This window comes from Sceloporus occidentalis, unplaced genomic scaffold (assembly GCF_023333645.1).
Source record: "Sceloporus occidentalis isolate IW3139 unplaced genomic scaffold, rSceOcc1.0.p SCAF_1, whole genome shotgun sequence".
In the NCBI taxonomy this organism is placed as follows: Eukaryota; Metazoa; Chordata; class Lepidosauria; order Squamata; family Phrynosomatidae; genus Sceloporus; species Sceloporus occidentalis.
The window spans coordinates 159662037-159682790 of record NW_028316981.1 but is presented as its reverse complement, the minus strand read 5'-3'; the positions used below and the strand labels follow the sequence as shown (position 1 = coordinate 159682790).

Here is a 20754-nt window from a genome sequence, read left to right as displayed (position 1 = left end):
GTGCCAAGACACAGTTGCCTGTTATTTCAGCAAATTTGCTTTAGGGTTTTGTGTGTGTGTGTGTGTGTGTGTGTGTTTTGGCATGGTGTTTCTCAGTCTAAGTTGGGGCAAACACCTGGAAGACCACAGTTTTCCATGAGTGCCCTAGACAGAAAGCCAGGGGAATTTTTCTGCAACTTCACTTGCCAGGCTTTGAGCAGCAAATGACTAAAACTGCGGTATACAAAATGGTGCCATCCAAATGTTTGGGACTACTAGTGTCTTCAGTTTAGCCAGCCTGCCCAATCGTCAGAGATTGTGCGATCCAAAATATCTGGAAATCACCATGCCAAAATATACATAGACATGCCAGAATAAGTCTTCTGAAACTTGGATGTGAAGTTTAATTCCACAAAAAGTTTTAAATAAAAGTTTAAAACCCATGTAGAATTTTAGTGTTTTCACCTCAATTACAAAATAAAACCTTTTTTTATTCAAGCCAGCCTAGAAATACAAATAGAATAACACCTACAATGTAAATTAAATTTGTGTTAATTAATTCCATTTATGTTAATAGGAAAGTATGTGTTCCATTTATGTTAACAGAAACGTATGAGCACAATATCAGTGCTAGAATAATTTCTGCATAATTCATTTGTACACCACACTGTCTACACCTGACCTCCACAATACCCTCTTTATCTGGAGACGGTGTTCCAGGGAGCTCTTCAGGACCTTACTAAACCAACCCATGAAAAATGGGGATCTTTTAGAAGCTGCTTGGAAATCTGATTTCAGCTGTGGCCTTTCAGCTTTGGGGCTTTTATTCCTCGTCTCCACCTCCTCCTTTCATAGATGGATAGTATTGATTCTTGTCAGGAGGTTTTGGCTTCCAAGGATGCTGAGTTAGCCCTCTGATGTTGTGGGGATGAGTTCTTCTTTTGCTCTGTTTGATCCTGGTTTGGTTCTAATCTGTCCCCACTGTTTCCATGAACAAAGGCCAGCTGCTGGTGGGGTTTTTCCCCCCAGCAGGCTTATCAATGATATAAAAATACTCTTTACAGATATTCAGAAATATTTCAGCTGCTTCACTAAGGGTGACAGGAGGGTTTGGGTGGTGGGTGGAGGGCTTACTTGTTTGTTCATTTTCTTGTGAAACAGAAAATCTTGCCAAACTAAACTCAGTGGCGTCTTGACCTCACCCATTCTCCATCCAACTGTTGCAACCCGCTCCTTTATTAAAAGAAAAAAAAAATCTTGAATAAAAATAAATACAAGTATAAAATGTGGGGCCTGTTCTGGGAGTAGTCTGGGGGCCATTTTTGTTCATTGCTCACAGATTCCTAGTGTAAACAAGCTGTGTGTCTCCATTTCCTGCTATTCACAAATTCCAGCATGCAGCCAGGGCGTTGCAGCCTCGACAGGAATCAAGATTGCTTAGATTCTGTCCTTGATGGGGGGAAATAGAGGCTTGTAAACAGAGCGAGTTTGTGCATTCACAAAGGTCTATCAGAAGAAACATATACAGTAGGGCTCCAGCCATGAGGCCGCCTAGCAAGCCATTACACAATCCACTCACCCCACACAGGTTGTTTGTTTGTGGCTCAAGGAAAACACAGGCGAGAGAACCTTGTTGCAATTCAGTCCAGAGGGAAGGGTAGCATTTTGCTTCTCAAATACCAGCATCAGGACCAGTTGGTCCCTGCTCTTCTTCAGCACAAATTTCTCATCCTTTCCCCTGTCGGTCTTAACCATGATTTAGCATTACTTCTGCAATAAGTCAAACCACAATTACAACTCTCCAAATGTCCTGATTTGGCAGGGACAATCCTGATTATTCCTCTGTCATCCCACTTTTTCAGCAACTTTCAAAATGTCCTACTTTCTCTTTCCTTCTCCTACTTTCCTCCTTTGTTCTCAGGTTACTTTCATTGCTGCAAAGTGAATTCAAAGTGCAAAAGTAGTTGGAGGGGAGGGGAGAGAGGAGAGGAAGGGGTGAAATTTTCCCCTTGCCAGTCAGCTCAGGTAAAAGCAAACTGCTTCAGCCTCTCTTAGCTTGCCTATTCTTCCTCATTAGTAATTTTGCCATCTTGACCACACATTGATGATGCTTGGCCACAAGTTTCCTGGTTTTCATTTGTGAAATGTTGGAGCCTATGCAGTTAATAGATATCAGGATTCTCTTCTTTACTAGGATTTGAAATCAGGATATGAAGCTAGCTAACACAAACTATGGCTAGCACTGGCCATCACAAAGCCAGTGGGACATTCCCAGAAAAGGCTGCTGGTGTGTAGACCATGTTTGTGTGGATACTGTGTTACATCTGCAAGGGACTGATCAGGTACAACTTGTTTCCTGTACTTATTTAAGGGCTTTTCAAAACAGAGCAAATGTTTTAAAAGGCTGCAGCATTTGTTGCTGTAATCCACTGGGGTTTTTTATTTATATTTTTCGTTCACATATATAGTCACTAACATCCCCTTGTGGTCTCTTCCAACTCTATGAGTCTATGATTATCCATACATCAATCATCTACAGAAAAAATTTCGTTAATTATTTCCCATTTATCCATGTGAATTGCATGCCCAACATTTTGGGCCCATTTTATAGTATAATTTTTCACTTTTTCTTGCTCCATTTCCATTCTTAATAGTAATTTGTACATCCTTGATATAATGTGGCTATCTTTATCAAATATTATTTTACCTAGATCCATCTTCCCATTCTCAAGTCTTTCAAGTTTGATGTCCATTTTACTTCTTGCGTGTTATTGTCTATAAGCAAACCACTGCTAGTTTTGTTGTTGCTGTGTGGCTTCAAGTCACGCTAAGGCAAACCTATCATGGGGTTTTCTTGGCAAGGTTTGTTCAGAGGAGATTTGCCATTGTTGACCTCCTCATTAATTACTGAATATACTCATGTATAAGTCTAGAAATGTTAGTCAAAAATTGATTTTAAAAAAACTGAGTTGACTTATCCACAGGGTCAATGTAAGTACTGTACTTTAACTCTCATAAAAATAGAAATCATCTCCTGATGAAATGCAAGAGTGTAGTCTCTCCTGGAAGCACTAACCCCCCTGTACTCTTTCCTCTATCCTTCAGTGTGAACACAAACACTTATGCCTCCTGCAATTTGGCAAGTTCTTTGGCATTGTTTTCCTTTGCTTCATCCTTTAGATCCCTTGTTACACAACCCTAGGTTTGACCCTCAACTTATCCATGGGTCATATCAAAATCCATCATTTTGGCTCCAAAACCTGCCCTCGACTTACACATGAGATCAACTTATAGTCAAGTATATACGGTAATTCTTCCCTTCTAGGCTTTACCTCCTTCCAGTCTGAGAGATTTTGGTACTTTAGCCAGCCATCTTCAATTAGTTTCTGATTTTTCATAAATGCTTCATGTGCGGTAGCCCACTGTGGTATCTTTCTATATATTTTTTTTCTTGTATTTGTTCCGTACCTTCCACAGCAATCTCCTTTCAAAATGTTATTTAAATTCCCTGTTCATTTCCAGTTTATTATACCAAAGGGATTCATGCCATCCATAGCTCAAATTATAGCCTTCTAAACACAATAATCTTTTGTCTTTTTGTTTTTTAAAAAAAACCAAAACATTTCTGTTGTCCCAGACCATTTTCTGGCCATTTTTGATGTCAGCTGCAACATTTCATTCCCTTGTCCTTAAGTGGGTTTCTTTTTAATTGCAAGACATATTGGAAGAGAAATGTCTCAAGCATGGAGTAGGGTGACGTGTCTTCCCTTTCCTGTCTTTTGCTCTTTCACCTTTGTCTTTTTTATTGTGGGGTTGTTAGTCTTTTTGTTGGTTTGCTATTTTATCTTACCGAGTAAATTGTATTACTGTACTTTGTCACACTGTTACAGTCAGCCCTTCTTATATACTGATTTTTTATACACGGATTCAAGCATCCAAGGTTTGAAAATGTTCAAAAAAAGTATAAATTTCAAATACCAAACTTTGATTTTTCCCTTTTTTATAAGGGACACCATTTTGCTATGTCATTATATTTTATTTAATAGGACTTGAGCATCCACGGATTTTGTTATACACAGGGGATCTTGGAACCAAACGCCAGCATATAACGAGGATCCACTGTACAAGTCTGTTGTATTGTGAAAGGGAGTGCTGATATGGATAGACAAACAAGGCTGCATAGAGAAGCTGCAACAAGGCCACAGCAAGAGGCATTTGACTATACACTCCTAGAAGCCCCTGCTTTGCATTTTTAGAGGACTTGACAATGAGATGCCAAGCAAATTACAATATATTATTTGTCTATGCATGAGTCCATATCTAATACATTTCCTCCCACTCTGTTTTCTTTTTTTAGCCCCCTTTCTTCCTCTTGGACAGCTCAAGAGCCATAACACTTCAGCTCCCCCTTTGCTCCAGCTGTTTCCCAGACATCTCTGCCCTTGATGTGAAATCCTGTGACCTCCTCCTTTTTCAGCTGGCCTGCGAGCTTGTAGTTCTCATAGACACTGTCTGCACTGGAGTCTCCAGAGGGATAGGCCAAAGAGACTCCCTCTTGCATGTCTGTTGCTTTCCAGAACCTCTTTAGATGAGACCTTGGAAGTCAAAAAATCACATCCCTCTAAGAATTCACCCCAGAAATTGGGAAACAGTACGTCCATCACTTCTCCCACAGAGAGGAGGAGAAAGGTGACAAGAATGAGTTGGGGGGGGGGGGGTCAGGAGTATTCTTTAACCAAAAATGTGATATTTCTTTCTTGGACTACAACTGCCAGAATTTCCTAGCCATGATGACTACAGGTCATGCCAGTTGCAGGATTCTGCGAATTAAAGTACCAAAAAGTAGTATTTCCAAGCTCTGTTTTTTCCTGTGTCAACTCAAAATGAAGGAAGCTGTGGATAAAACTTTCAGACTTAGAATAAATAACGTCTGTCCAATTGATTGTGACAGCAAAATGCAAGGCAAAGAGGCTGAAAGTGTCAAAATTAAGTGTAGCCTACTGGGCCTCACTTTATCCTAATTCTATCATGATTGGTATTTCCAAAAAGAGCCCCAGAGCAGCTGATTCTCACCTCTTCATTCATTCTTCAGGGATCCTGTAATTGCAATTAGTCCCTGCTCACTAGGCTGTCCTGATTCATATGGAAGGAAGGGAAGCTCTGAGCAGCTACTCTGAGAATCAGGCAGTTGCTAAACACCTACCCACAAGGGTCTTGTGATACTGAGATGCCCTACCTATAGGATTTGCCTAAGAGTAGTAAGACCAAAATAAGAAAAAGAGAACTGCCTTGTTGAGCCAGACCACAAGCCCATGTGGTCTAGCATTCTGCCTCCAAGACTGAGGGCCAACTCTATCATGAGGGAGAGTAAGGAGGCCACCTCAGGCAGCTGATGCTGGCTGTGACAGCAAGACTTTGGAGGACAGCTGCAGTGGAAGATATTGTCCTGCCACCACTGCTGAAGTCAAATTCACCTGCGTGGTCATCTCCTGTACATGGAACATGACAGGAAGGGCTTTGTTTGGTTTTTCACCCCAGGCTGAAAAATGTCTTGGGGTGATCAATCAGATCCCTAGGGGGAGGTATAATAAAAATGGCATCTTGATTCCAGCTTCCCACTATCATATCAGAAGTATGCCAGTTTGGAAAAAAATCCAGTTTTGACTGTTACGGCTAAGACTCATTGACAGATCTATTATTGGCCATGCTAGGTCTTTGATACATGATCCTAGATAGGTTTGGTATCTGATTCGATGGGGCTCTTCTAACATTGTTTTTTTTAAAACTTTCTCTTTCTTTTTCTCAGTGTCTCCCCCTCTTACCCTTAAATGACATGGGGCCAAGGAGGAAGGGGAACCAATGCCACAAGCTAGAACTTGCTTTTGAGTGAAGAATATCACTGCTGAATGGAATTGGTACTTGTTGCATCTTTTGGCTGACACAGCAATTTTCAAGGTGCATTGAAGTCATGTCCCATATGCACAATGCTTCTGGAAAGACAGAGTAATAAATATGATTTGAGGACTGTGAGCTGGCCACATGGGTGAAGCAATGAAACGGTGGCTTCACTGCAGGCAGACTCCTGCACAGAACCACTCAAACCAAATTTGTACATGCCAGTTTACTCATGTGAATTGGTCTTAATTTCTATATTCACCAGTGTTGCCAACAAGCCTCGAAGATCTTCCCCGGAATGTTTTACCAAATTCAAAATCCCCAGAATTCCCCAATATTTATTATTTTTATTATTCAGTCAAAATCCCCGGAAATAAATTAATTAAATCCCCCCGATTCTGGGGAACTCCCTGGAAATTGGCAACACTGATATTCACAGAATCTCATTTGTACACTAGGGAGCTTACATAAGTCACCCGGTTTAGCCATTAGCTCTCAGAGCAGTTATCCTCTGAGCCTAGTGTTGCCCATTTAGGTAAGTGGTATTGTTCTAGGTTCTCAGCTGAAAAATATTTTCCTTATTTCCATTTCCTGGAGGTGCCAGGAATCAAATCCGGCATGCAAATTCTGCATGCAAGGAATGTGCTCTCCCATTGAGGTAAAGTTCCCCTTCTACCTAATGATTTTGTTTTGTTTTATCTTGGTTTCAGTTTCTACTTTCCTCCTCCACTCACTCTGCACTGGGGTGGGAAACCTGTGGCTTTAAAGAAGCTGTTGGATTTGAACTCTCATTGGCTACAGGCTAGCTTGCAAATGCAAGTAGATAAATAGGTACCACTTTGGTGGGAAGGTAACAGCATTCAGTGCTGTCATGCTGGCCACATGACCACCGGAGCAGTCCTCAGATAACGCTGGCTCTTCGGATTAGAAATGGAGATGAGCACTGCCCCCTACAGTCAGTTACGACTAGACATTCATGTCAAGGGAAAAGCTTTACCTTTTAGAATGGTATAGCAAGGGATGACTGGAGTTGTGCATTTACCCATCCCTGTTCTATACTCCGTGTACCCTTTGAATGCTCTTTTTTCATAGCACTCAAAGAGCATGAATTGAGTCTATGGTTCAGATCTCAACAGGAACAAAAGCAAGTTACTGTCTCATCCAGCACCCTTCCCCAACCCAATCTTGAATTGGCTTGATTATAATAATAGGCCTACCTAGGGTTGCCATAAGTGAGGACCTCCAAACCGGGACAAATGTAGGACAAATGTAGGGCAACATTTTTATAAAAATGGAGTACGCGCCAAAAATTGAGGTTTTTTTAAAAAAATGTTAATATAAATGTATGTTTTTAGGCATGATCAAAATGGAGGACATTTTGGCATTATTCCTAGACAGATAGCAGAAATGTATTTGCCCTCAGGTTCAACTGCACTTCTCAGAAGTGTGTACTTGGGCAAGGGACTGTGGTTTTTCTTCACTGCGCATGAGTTTGTAAAAATCACAGCAAGTTACATTGGCCATGCCTCAGAGGCTTGTTGATATCAATATCATCATCATCATCATCATCATCATCATCATCATCATCATCATCATCATCATTGTGCAAGAAAGGCAGACTTGTTAGCATTCAAAATAATAATAATAATAATAATAATAATAGGTTTTATTTATATACCGCCCAATCACTGGGAATCTGAGCGGTTTACAATAGAGGGGATAACAGACAGTTCCCTGCCCACAGGCTTACAATCTAAAAGACACGACACAAAAGGAGAAGGGAATGGTGAGGGGGGGAGGGAATCAGGTCCAGCATTCTTCTCTCCCTCTGAGGCCTGGACCAAGGCAGATGGACTGGAGGGAGGGCTCTTCTTCTTCAGGCTAGCCCCTGGTGGAACTGGGCCAGCCTACTCTCTCCCTCAGAGGCCGAAAGATGACAGTTAGGGAGGGAGGAGCCTCTTTCTTCAGGCTAGCCCCCGATGGTACTGGGCCAGCCTTCTCTCTCCCTCAGAGGCCGAAAGATGACAGTTGGGGAGGGAGGAGCCTCTTTCTTCAGGCTAGCCCCTGATGGTACTGGGCCAGCCTTCTCTCTCCCTCAGAGGCCGAACGATGACAGTTGGGGAGGGGGGAGCCTCTTTCTTCAGGCTAGCCCCTGATGGCACTGGGCCAGCCTTCTCTCTCCCTCAGAGGCCAAAAGATGACAGTTGGGGAGGGGGGAGCCTCTTTCTTCAGGCTAGCCCCTGATGGTACTGGGCCAGCCTTCTCTCTCCCTCAGAGGCATAAATACACAGAAAATGCACTTGCATATATTTAATAATAAAAAATAATGAAAAAATAAATAAAAAACAAGGCAGGGGTGTATATATTTAATAATAAAAATTAATGTAATAAAATAAAAAACAAGCAATAATAAAAATTAACCAAATAAAACAAAAACAAGCAATAATAAAAATTAACGAAATAAAACAAAAACAAGCAATAATAAAAATTAACGAAATAAAACAAAAACAAGCAATAATAAAAATTAACGAAATAAAACAAAAACAAGCAATAATAATAATTAACGAAATAAAACAAAAACAAGCAATAATAAAAATTAACGAAATAAAACAAAAACAAGCAATAATAAAAATTAACGAAATAAAACAAAAACAAGCAATAATAAAAATTAACGAAATAAAACAAAAACAAGCAATAATAAAAATTAACGAAATAAAACAAAAACAAGCAATAATAAAAATTAACGAAATAAAACAAAAACAAGCAATAATAAAAATTAACGAAATAAAACAAAAACAAGCAATAATAAAAATTAACGAAATAAAACAAAAACAAGCAATAATAAAAATTAACGAAATAAAACAAAAACAAGCAATAATAAAAATTAACGAAATAAAACAAAAACAAGCAATAATAAAAATTAATGAAATAAAATAAAAACAAGCAATAATAAAAATTAATGAAATAAAATAAAAACAAGCAATATGGCCACTGACTCAGCTCTCCTCCTCCTCCTCCTTCTCTGGCCCAATTCTGCCCTGGCCTTCAGGCACCCTTCCTCCGGCTCCTTCCTCCTCCTCCTCCTCCTCCTCCTCTCCCCCCTCCTCCTCTTTTGATGGCTGGCGCAGGGGGGGAGGAAAGTGAGGCAGGCGCGCTCGTGCAAGGGGGGGGGCAAACAGGGCAGGCGCGCGCGCACGCAGAAGGAACCGAGGCAGGCGCGCGGGGGGGGGAGGAAAGTGGGGCAGGCGCGCGTGGGGGTGGGAGGAAAGTAGGGCAGGCGCGCGCGCACGCGGAGGGAATGGGGCACGTGTGCGTGCTGCCACTGGCCCCTGCAAGCCCTCCCAGTGGGGGCGCAGTGGCGGGGGTGCTTCTGCCGCCCGCCGAGGAAGAGGAGGAAGGCGGAGCCGGAGGAAGAGGTGGGTTGGCGCCGCAGCAGCCGCATTAGCGGCAGCAGCAATGGCCGGAGCGGGCCCCCAAACCGGGAACAAGGCACGGGTGGGGGCCCAAACCGGACCGGGAGGGGCCCCCCGAAACCGTGAATGGCACGGGGGCCGCCGGGTTATGGCAACCCTAGGCCTACCTTACAGGGTCATTGGAAAGATTACAGAGAAGATTACCAGAAGCACTCTCAAGACCTTAAACAAGTCTTCTGTAAGTGCTAAGTATAATTCTGTGGCTAAAAATCTCAAAACCTCAAACACAATGACTGCTTCTGCTTTATAATGCCAACACAACACTCATGACTTGGTTCCTTTTTTCCCTTTCCTTTTAAATGACCAATGTGTGTGACTTCAAGGATAATTTTTGGCCTTGTTTCAAATTATGGGACTAGAAAATTTCCCACAGCTGTAGTCTCCTATCTCGTGACCAGTGTGCATTTAAATCCAGCAATTGCAACATGCAAAACTAGGTGCTTTGATGAACAGCTGATGTGGGTTCCTATATCTAACCCTATAGCGCTTGTGATTTAAGCTTTGTCACACAAAAAGATAGCATATATGAAATCCCACTTTATATTTTACTCTCCCTAGTTGATGCAAAGGTGCATTGCAGAATAATTCAGCGATCTGAATAATGTAATAATGAACTAAGGGAATTTGCTAGAGCCTGGTAAGATCAAGCCCGAAATTTCCTTCGAAGCCAAGATGGAACTCTGGCCACATCATGAGGAGGCATGACTCATTAGAAAAGACAATAATGCTGGGAAAGGTAGTGGGAAGTAGAGAAGACCACATACCAGATGGATAGACTCCATCAGAGAGGTCTTAGGCATGAATTTGCAGGAACAAAGCAGAACAGTAGAAGACACGGGGGCTTGGAGATGTCTCATCCATGAGCCGGGGTTGGCTTGAGGGCAGTTAACAACAACAACAACAACAAAGAAAATCCTTTGAAATTTATTAAGTGGCAGAAAAAAATGACAAGGAGAAATCCTTGATGTATTTTTTAGAAGACTGGGAAATATTTATTTCTTAAATGCATTCTTACTGGAGTCATCTATTAGTTCTAGGTTTCATAAAATGAAACGAGCTTGCTTATATCATAGTAGTCTTGTATACGGTCAACCCTCTGTATACACAGATTTTTTATGCACCAAATCCATCATCCATGACTTGAAAATATTTTTTTAAAAATTTAAAAATTTAAAAATTCAAAAAACCAACTTTGATTATTCCAGTTTATATAAGGAACACCATTTTACTATGCCATTGTGTTTAATGGGACTTGAGCATCCACAGATTTTGGTATCCAGGGGGTGGGGAGGGTCCTGGAACCAAACCTTGATGGATGCCAAGGGCCCATTGTACTATGAATCAATGGAAGTCTGGTAGGAGTAGGATATAAGCATCCATTTCGGGGAGAGGAAGTCAGAGAGTCTGTTAGTTTTTGTTAGGTTATTTGTGTTATGTTAGGATTGTTGTTGTTTCTTTCTCTTTGTTTGCAGTTTTTGTGTGGCAGTTTTAATCATATATAGGGCTCATTTCCACTAATATTTAAACCGGTTTGGGATTCGCCATCGCTCCGTATTGCTAAATTCCAAAAGGTTCGTTGTTCCCACTATGAAAGTGGATCTCTTCATTATGTCCTTGTAATCCCTTCTTTTTTGGCACAATTGTTGTTCCCACTAATTTGCGCCGCTGCAAAATGCATGTCAATCATCTGTGCGTCATCAGTGACATAAGCGGCAACCTGGGTTCTGGGTAGGCAGAGGTTTCTGGCACACACTGGGCCTCTCAGCTGGGCATCATTTAGGACAGTGATGGCAAACCTATGCCATGCATGCTGGAAGTGGCACTTCATGCCATTTCCTTGGGCACGGGGCAAGGAAGAAGGCAGAGGAGGGATGCGTGTACCTGTTCCTCCTCCTCCCTGCCTTTTCCTGGTCTCCAGCTGTCTCTCCAAGACAGCTGGAAGACAGAAAAGGGCACTCTGGAGAAGGAGCCAGAGGATCGCACCTCAGGCTCCTCCTCGCAGCCTTTCCCCGGCCTCCAGCTGCCTCTTCAAGAGAACTAGAGGTCGGGGAATGGACAGAGAGAGAAGGCGCGACCGGCGTGTGCCACTTGCTCCTCCCCAGGGACCTTTGGCGGCCTCCAACTGTCTTGGGAGGAACAGCTAGAAGAAGGGAAAGGTCCGTGGGGAGGGAGGCAGGAGGCGTGCCCAGCCACCTTCGTCCCCACTTACCCTGCCTGCCCTCCAAGTGTCCCCAAACAGGGCACTTGGAGGGCAGGCAAGGTCCGTGGGAAGGGAGGCAGGGGGCCTGCCCATTCCTCTTCTTCCCCTTTTGCCTTTCCTCGTCCCCAAAGGGCTCCAGTTAGCCCTTTAGGGTGAGGAAAGGTCTGGAAAGAGGAGGACTGGGGCCGTGCCCATGGTTCCGCCCCCTCACGGCCCTGAGAGACAGCTGGGGGGGCCGGGAAAAGGGCAGTGGGGGAAGCCCCCGCCCAGAGGGTGGAAGCTCTGCCCATGGAGGGTGGAAGCCATGCCCCCTGGGCCAGAAGCCCCGCCCCAGCACACAGCCCCATCCTGAGGGGGTAGAAGCCACACCCCCTGGCACGCGAACCTGAAAAGGTTCTCCATCACTGATTTAGGAGGTGTTTCCCCCAAAGAGATGCTCAGAAGCACAGTGCTAAAACCCTCAAAGGGCTCCATGGCATTTATAGATTTTTTTAAAAATAAATTGATCGAAGATTCGATTCATTGGTTTTGCAACTACTTGCCTTTGCAAGTAGTTGCAAAATCAATAAATTGAATTTTCTGTGAATTTGTTTTTAAAAAATGCACCCATAGGTCACACCACAGGCACAAAGGCAGCACTGGGGGGGATGGTGGATCTACCAAAAACTGAGGAGGAATGGTAAACACCCCCCGTCATTAGTCCCTCCCCTCTAGAATGATGCGATTCAGATTCGTCGTTCCCACTTGTTGAACACGCTCCAGAATCGATTCTTTCCAAAAGAACCATCAAAGAACTAGTGTCAGGAAAGAGTGGGTTTTTTTTTTTGCATTTGCCTTGCCTTATCATGATTGAAACCGATCATACTAGGATCAGAACCGGTTTCAGGTGGGAACAATGGTCAAATAAACCGATTGGCAATTGCTTTAAAGCATAGTGGGAAGGAGCCCATATATGATTAAATTATATTTGTTTGTTGTTGTGTTATTTGTTTTTAATAAAAATGAATAAAAAGAAAGAAATTCATGGTTTGCCATAAGTCAAAAGGCAACTTGAAGACACATACACACTTTGTTAACAACACTATCACAATATTGTGGTGGAGTAACTTTCTAATGTATTAGCCATTTCTGACCATTTTTCAATTCACTGTAGAAAGTTTTTAAAATAAACAAATGGCTGTGTTAATTTTTTTAAAAAATCAATAACTTTAATTTTAAGGTGCTAATTAATGGCCAACAGCAAGACATTACCATTTTCAATCCCATTGTGGTAGAAAGGAGGGATACAAATCCTTAAAATAAATAAATAGATAGATAAATGTTCAAGCTCTAGATTTTATTGCCACTTATCCCTAGATGCTGGATGAGTTTGATATCTGATGAGAGCCCTATTCCCTCCCACTTATATTTCTTCTTTGGAGAGCACTCTCTTTGCTATCTTTTAGGTTAGTGGTCAAGCCATTTTTTAAAAAAATTGATCAAAATTTTAGTCTTGCTTGTCATCCTTGACATGTTATTTATTAAGTCATTTTATGCTGTCATAATTCTACAGGTTCAAGTTTTAGGCCTTAAAATTTTAGGGCATAACTTTCACAAATCTGTTTACAGCATAAAATACAAAACATATTAAAATGTTTTAAACAGTTACAAAGCAGCAGCTTAAAAAACAGATGGACTTTCTAACATGTTAACAGAGAGCAATTTTAAATAGACACAATTTTAAAATCAGCAGCATGCAAATATTTTAGCCTGGCCTCAAACTGTAAGAGGACTAAAAGATTATAACAAGCATTTGTACTGGGATCAGAAACACAACAACAGTCAAAACAACTGGTGCAAAATCGGTGTCATATAAAGGGCCAGAGTGATGTAGTCATTGGTGTGTTAGACTAAGCTTCTGGAGACCAGCGTCTGAATCTTTGCTCAGACATAGAAACCCAATGAGTGACCTTGGGCAAGTCACAATCTCTCAGTCTCAGAGCAAGACAAAGGCAAACCCTCTCTGAATAAATATTTCTAAGAGAATTCCACAAAAGGTTCATCTCAGGGTTGTCATAAGTTGGAAAAGAGCTACACCGACCAACATATGGGCAGGTGGAAGCATTTACAATAGTTTAAATTTCCAAATCCAAATTACTTTGAAAGGGAGCTTTATGTAGAATTAAATGGAGTTGTCTGATTTTAATTGTTAAAACATCATATATCTAGAACCGTGATGGTGAACCTGTGGCACGCGTGGCATGGGGGGCGAGGGAGAAGGCGGAACGGGTGCGTGCCCGTTCCGCCTCCTCCCTGCCATTTTCGGGCCTCCCAGAAAATGGCGCCTAGTAGGAGGAGACAGAGGTGCGTGCAAGTCTGTCTCCTCCTCCCAGCCCTCTTCCCTCCTGGCTTGCCTTGGCTTGCCGGGAAAGGGCTCTGCAGAGCCCTTTCCCGGCTAGCGAAGGCCGAGGAGGCGGCGGCTGGGGTGCGTGCCCAGCCGCCTCCTCCTCCTCCCGGCTTGCTGTCCTCCTCCTCCTTCCCTGCTTGGGAAGGGGCGCGGGGGCCATTTGGCATCGCAGTGATTGCCGCGGTGCCAAGTGGCCTCCTCCTCCTCCCCGGCTTGGGAGGAAGCCTTGGCCTGCTCCCAGGCCGGGAAGGGGCGCGGGGGCCGCCAGTCATCGTGGCCATCGCTGTGGTGCCAAGCAGCCTCCTCCTCCTCCTCCTCGCTTGCCTTGGCTCGCTGGGAAAGGGCTCTGCGGGGCCCTTTCCCGGCGAGCCAAGGCCGAGGAGGAAACGGCTGGAACGCGTGCCCAGCTGCCTCCTCGTCCTCCCGGCTTGCCTTCGCTCGCCGGAAAAGGGCTCTGCGGAGCCGTTTCCTGGCGAGCAAAGGAAGGGCGAGGGGCCTTTTGCTGGCCTATGACGGCCCCAGGAGGGACCCTCAGGGGCCGGCAAACGCCGAGGGAGGAGCCTGGGGGTAGAAGCCCCGCCCCCAGCACGCGACCTTAAAAAGGTTTGCCATCACTGATCTAGAACAACTACTAAGGAAGATCAAGGAAGAAAGTGCAAAGGCAGGCTTACTGCTAAACATAAAGAAAACAAAAATAATGATCAGGAGGACCTATACAATTTCAACCTAGACAATTAGGAAGCAGAAATAGTAAAGGAGTTCTCATACCATGGATCAGACATTGATCATTACAGGGACTGCAGTCAAGAAATCAGAAGACGACTAGGAATTGGGAGGACAACCATGAAAGAACTGTAAAGGATCCTGAAGAGTAAAGATATATACAGTGGACCCTCGTTATATGTTGGGGTTTGGTTACAAGATCCCCCGTGGATAACAAAATCTGTAGATGTTTAAGACATAGCAAAATTGTGTCCCTTATAAAAAATAGAAAAATCATGGTTTGATATTTGAAATTTATACTTTTTTGGAACATTTTCAAACTGTGGATGCTTGAATCCGTGTATAAAAAATCCATACTATGAGCATGAAATCATAGAATTGTATTCCCCATCACCATGTACAAATGTGAGAGCTGGACAGTTAGGAAAATGGATAAGAAGGAAGTCAATTCATTTGAGATATGGTGCTGGAGAAGAGTGGTGAGGATTCCATGGACAGCCATAAAGACCAAACAGGTCCTAGAACCAATCAAGCCTGAAATCTCCCTGGAAGCCAAGACGGTTAAACTGAGGCTGTCATACTTTGGCCACATCATGAGAAGGAAAGACTCCTTAGAAAAAAGTATAATGCTAAGAAAGATGGAGGGAAGTAGAAAGAGAGGAAGACCATAATGCTAGATGGATGGGCTCAATTATGGAGGGTATGAATTTACAGGACCTAAGCAGGGCAGTGGAGGATAGGAGGTCTTGGAGATGTGTCATCCACAGAGTGGCCATGACAAGATCAACTCAAAGGCATTTAACAACAACAAAAGCTGCTTTATGTGTTCCTATTTGTACTAAAAGAATTCAAGCAACCATGGCTTGAAAATATTAAAAAATATATATAAATTCCGAAGAGCAAACTTTAATTTCACCATGTTATATAAGGGACACTATTTTACTATCCATTGTACTTAGTGTAAATTGAACATCCATAGATTTTAGTATCCACGAGGGGTGGTGGTGTGTGTGTCCTAGAACCAAATCCCAGCAGCTTCCAAAGGCCTACTGTACTTATAAAAATGTAATCCTAACCTATCTTACATATATGTGGTGCAAATAATATGTGGCATGTAACTGATCTTTATGATCCATTCACAGACCCTCCAGCATTTCACAGATGAAAACTTGGAAAGGTATGGCCAAGCAACGTCAGAATGTGATGAAGATGGCAAACGTTATTAATGGGGAAGAACACTCAAGCTAAGAGAGGCTACAACAGTTTTCTTTTGCTTGAGCTTATTGGAAAGGGCAAAAATTCCCCCGTCTTCTCCTCCTTGCTGAGTTAACTGTGTGCAAACTATTTTTGCACTTTGAACTCAGTTTACAGCAGTTGTGAAGACAAAGGGGGAAAGTGGGAAGATTAGATTCAAATGAGGACATTTTAAAAGCAGCTGAAAAAGCGGGATGACAGAAGATTAATCAGAACTGTCCATGTCAAACTGGGACAGTAGGAAGGTAGGCGGTCAGAAAGCAATGAATATCTTTCACCAATACTGCAATTCAGGTAGGCCAGATTGAAATATCATTTTGAGTGCTGGACTATGACTCTGGAGACCAGGGTTTGATTCTCAGCTCAGCCATGAAACCCACTTGGTGACCTTGGGCATGTCACATGCTCTCAGCCTCAGGGGAAGGCAATGGCAAATCTTCTCTAAACAAATCTTGCCAAGAAAATCCCATGACAGGTTCGCCTTAGGGCCACTGTAAGTTGGAAACTATTTGAAGGTCACACAACCACAACAACCTATAGACAGTATGGAGAGTATTTAAGTGCAATGACAAGCCAGAATTCTAGAGTATTTGGACTGGTCATTGGTGCTTGATTCCCAATCCCTTTGCTGGTATCAGAAGCAGTTAAACAACTATAGACCTTCTGTCCATGATTTCCTGTTATGTTTTAACCTAGCACAATGACAGGTCTCTCTCACAACAAGCCAGAGGAATAAGCTAGGGCATGCTCTTGGTGTATTTCCCTGGCTTATTGTTGCACCTGAACAAATCACTATCTGAACAACTTAGCTTGCTCAACAATGGGTCTGATCCTACCTCATGCCTGCAGAATGCCTCCACCAAGTAATTCCCCTCCTGCCATCTATGGAAGTGCTGGTGCTAGTCTCCTATGGTCATTTAGTGGCTGGGAAATATGGGCAGTGCCTGGTAGCTGGGAGGAGACCTTGGTCATCAGCACTCAAAAGCTACCTTCCATATTGCATGAGGTGGCACTGAATATCTCCTGCTGCAACATCCCCCAAATGATACACCCTAGTATAAACTCCAGGCTACACCAGTGTAGGTCACAAAGAGGATTCTGGCCTTTATCTCCTGAAAAATGTTCACTTAAAATTTGGCAGAAGAGTACTATATTTTGCACATTCTTACTGGGTATTGAAGAATGGTGCTTTTCTTCAGGCCTGCTGTGGGAAACTCTGACTGATCTGGGGACACTTTTCTTCCCTTGGGTATACCTGAGGGGCCACATACTGTATGTCAGAAACAAAATGCAAACCAGGTGTAGCTGGAAGTCCATTACTTGTTTGGAAAAACTGGTATTTCAAAAATATTTTTAAAAGTGCAATGCAATGTGACTATGATCCCTGAAGACTTCCAGAAGAGATAAGCCATCTCTCCCTTTCTGTCAGAAAAACTGCACTTTGGAGACATTTGGATGTAACCAGAGGCCACAAAAAGAGCCTTAGAGGGCAAACTGCATACCTGGAGGGCCGTACTTTGTCCACTGCTAAATTAGAAATTAATACCTTATGTGTAATATTGTGCATCATGGAATGCAAAGCATTGGTGATACTATGGAAAGATTCTTGCATCTTTAAAAATGCAAAGTATAAATATTGTTGTTGTGTCATTTCAAGACTTTTCCGACTTATGGTGACCGTAAGGCAAACCTATCATGGGGGTTTTGGGGCAAATTTCTCCCATGGTCATTTTTCATATTTATTTGAAATATGAAATATAAATTATGGGGTTTGCTATTGCCATCCTCTGAGGGTGAGAAAGGGCAACTTGCCCAAGGTTACCACAGGGGTATCCATGGCGAAGCTGCAATTTGAACCCTGCTCTCCAGAGACATAGTCCAATGCTCAAACTACTACACAGTGCTGGCTCACACAATGCTGGCTCTCATAATTTAACTGAATTATTGTGTTCTCCTTTTCTTTCTTCTTATACATCATTATTGTAATTATCTTCTCCAGGATCAATTGACATACACTTACAAGATAGGTCATAACACAGTGGGAGAGCAGACTATACATCTCATGTGCTTTTCCAGTAAAGGAGATAAAAAATGGTAGGGCTGAGCAAGATCTCTTGTCCACCAGAGTAAGCCAGTTCTCTGTAAGATAGAACAATGACCTGACTGTATACTGCAACTTCACCTATGTTAAGAGAACATGGGCTGAGGTCTACAGCTTCACCACTTGCCTAAAGTCATAATTTTGGAACATTAATGGATGTTTTATTATGCCATTGCAAGAGCTCTTGAGAGTTAATCAGAATTTGGAAATACTGGAATATAGAGTTGGAGTCACCTCAAAGGACACCTCAAACAATCTGCTGCCAGAGCAAGACATCCTCTGCTACAGCATAACTGATTGATGGCAAGGACTGCCCAAGCAACTTTGCTGCCTGAGACAAAATGCCCCTCCCCATTCCATGTACCTAGCACTAGCAACTGCAATAGAATAGCACCCTCCACCATATCTGAAAGCAAGAGGGTAGTTTGGGAAATGAAAAATAATTAAAATACACAGCATTCCACTACAAGAGAGGGGAATAGCCACAGAATGCAAAAGGAATGGCTGGCAGATGAGCCCTGCTGTACCCTGGCATTTGCCATTTGAGAAGATTGCCTCAAAAGGTGGTGGATTTCCCATCATTATCGATTTTTTAAGCAAGAGGCTGGATGACAGTCCATTAGAGCTGGTGCTACTATAAAGCAGAGTGAGGCAATCTGTTTCACAGTCAGTTTTTGCAAAGTCAGGATGGTCACTTGTTAAATTTGCCCAGCTAGAATGTTTCCTTTTTACGCTAGGTCATAACCAACAACCAACAACAACTGTTTTCTTTCCCCCATGGGCCATCACTTCCAACATGACTGTGGGAAGGCTTCCAATACAGAGAAGCAGGCAGAGAGGGGAAGCCTGAGGCCTCTGCCCCAGTCATACTGTTCCTCTCACCCCTCACTGGGTCATTCTACCATCAACTACTGGGTGAGAGTTCCAAAACATCCACACACACACAAACCCAACAAGACACTACTAGGTAGTAATCTGTCCATGAAAATGGAACTATGCGTTCATAGGTCTGCAGAGTCTAATTGATCTATACACATCAATACTGAGAAATACTTAACAGTACTCTAAAGTTCACCAGAGTGGCAAAAACTGTGGCCAGGTGACCCCTCTACCTACCTGCTCACTGTTTCCTGTGTTGATGGGAATTTCATGCTGATTGTTTTTTTTTTTTGTTATGTGCTTTCATGTAGTTTCTGACTTATGATGACCCTAAGGCTAACCTATCACAGTGTTTCCTTGGTAAGTTGCTTCAGAGGGGTTTGCCATTGCCTTCCCCTGAGTCTGAGCCTTGCCCAAGGACACCCAGTGGATTTCCATGGCCACTCCAGAGTCATAGTCCAACACCCAAACCACTACCATGCTGGCTCCTTAGTATTTAAAGATTTTCTCCATGCTGTAAAAAGCCTGAGGCCTAAGGCTTTGATATTAGAAATTTCAGGCATTTCCCCCCTCTTTTGCCCAGGAGGGCTTCTCTTTATTGTCTTGAATTTCCTCAAATAAATATGGACAAATCAAGGGAGACAAAACATTAATTCCAACTTACCCAGGAGTTTTTGTGGGTGGAATGGAGCAGACTTCGGCTGCCAGTGGTATCTCAGCAGGCCTTGGCGGAGGCTTCCTCGGATGAGAGAATTCTCTTGGGTACCAATGTCTGAGGTGGGTTTTGATTTTCTGGGAAAGATGGGTTTATTGAAATCACCCTGGGCAGCTCTGCACGGGACTCAGGCGCCTTGCTTCAGATGGATTCATGGGTCTCCTTCCAGATGACAGTTCCAGCCCTCCTGGATCTTCCACTGTAAAAAGAACAGTGTCCCCAGATTGAGTCTGGAACTGAGCTCCAGTCAAGTCTATCTGAAGGAGGCTGTTGGACTGAAGGCAGCTGGGAGTGTGTAGGGGTGGGTTGCGAGTGGGTCAGTGGGAGACAGGATCCTCTTTCCAGCCCCCCTCTTGTGCTTTCCCTCTTGCTGAAAGCAGCGGTTTGGCAAGCTCTGGATGTGGGAGAAGTTAAAAATGTTTCTTATTACTGCCTCTTCCTGCCTGGCTTTTCTCCACCACTCCCAGCTAATAAAGCATTTCCTATTGCAGAGCACAGATCTACACACACACACACACACACAACACACTCTTCCTCCCAAGCACAGCAGGGCCTTTTGCAATTGTTCTTTATGATCCTCTCTCTGCTCTAAGAGAAAAAAAGAAAAGAAAAATGAACAATCCCTATTGCCTCACCTTTTCTGGATTTCCTTCCTCTCACCCCTCCTTACTGCTGCCTTCGTTTTCAGAACTGAATTGACTAGTCAGGAATTGCATGGTAACCAAACCAGTCGCTTTTTTATCTGTCCAAGCCAGTAAAATCATTGTATCCTGTCTGGTAACTAGAAGAACAGACACTTGTAAAAACCACACAATAGTAGTTCCAGGTTTTCTGGTTCCCTTGGACACTGTTTGGAAAAGGTACTTTTTCCTTGGTTCAAAAAAGTAACTTTCCTAAAATCTACAATTGGTAGCTGCTATCAATGGGCCTCTTAATCTGCAAACTGACGGTCATCCTGGACAGCTCAGGCCTTGTTTGGTTTGCATCCGCACTACAGAAATAATCTGTTTTGACATTGCTTTACCTGCCATGGCTCAATGCATTATATATATATGGATGTATTTTAACTTGTTGTATGCTGCTTTGATTGCCTGGCAAAAAGCGGGATAGAAATATATATATATATATATATATATATATATATTAATG

General features: G+C 43.0%; 1 protein-coding gene across 4 annotated transcripts in view; it reads right to left on the bottom strand.

Moving 5' to 3' along the window:
- Positions 1–19726, bottom strand: part of LOC149322519 (activin receptor type-1-like) — a 62664-nt gene extending 42938 nt beyond the window's left edge. For 2 of the 4 annotated variants that reach the window (XR_016271868.1, XM_089479028.1), the window contains exon 1: positions 19555–19622. The gene's annotated coding sequence lies outside the window, so the exon portion shown is untranslated. Of the gene's footprint in view, positions 1–19554 lie in introns of all 4 variants that reach the window. The other 2 variants (XM_089479041.1, XM_089479020.1) reach the window with 2 other exon arrangements.
- Between the last annotated feature and the right edge of the window lie 1028 nt (positions 19727–20754).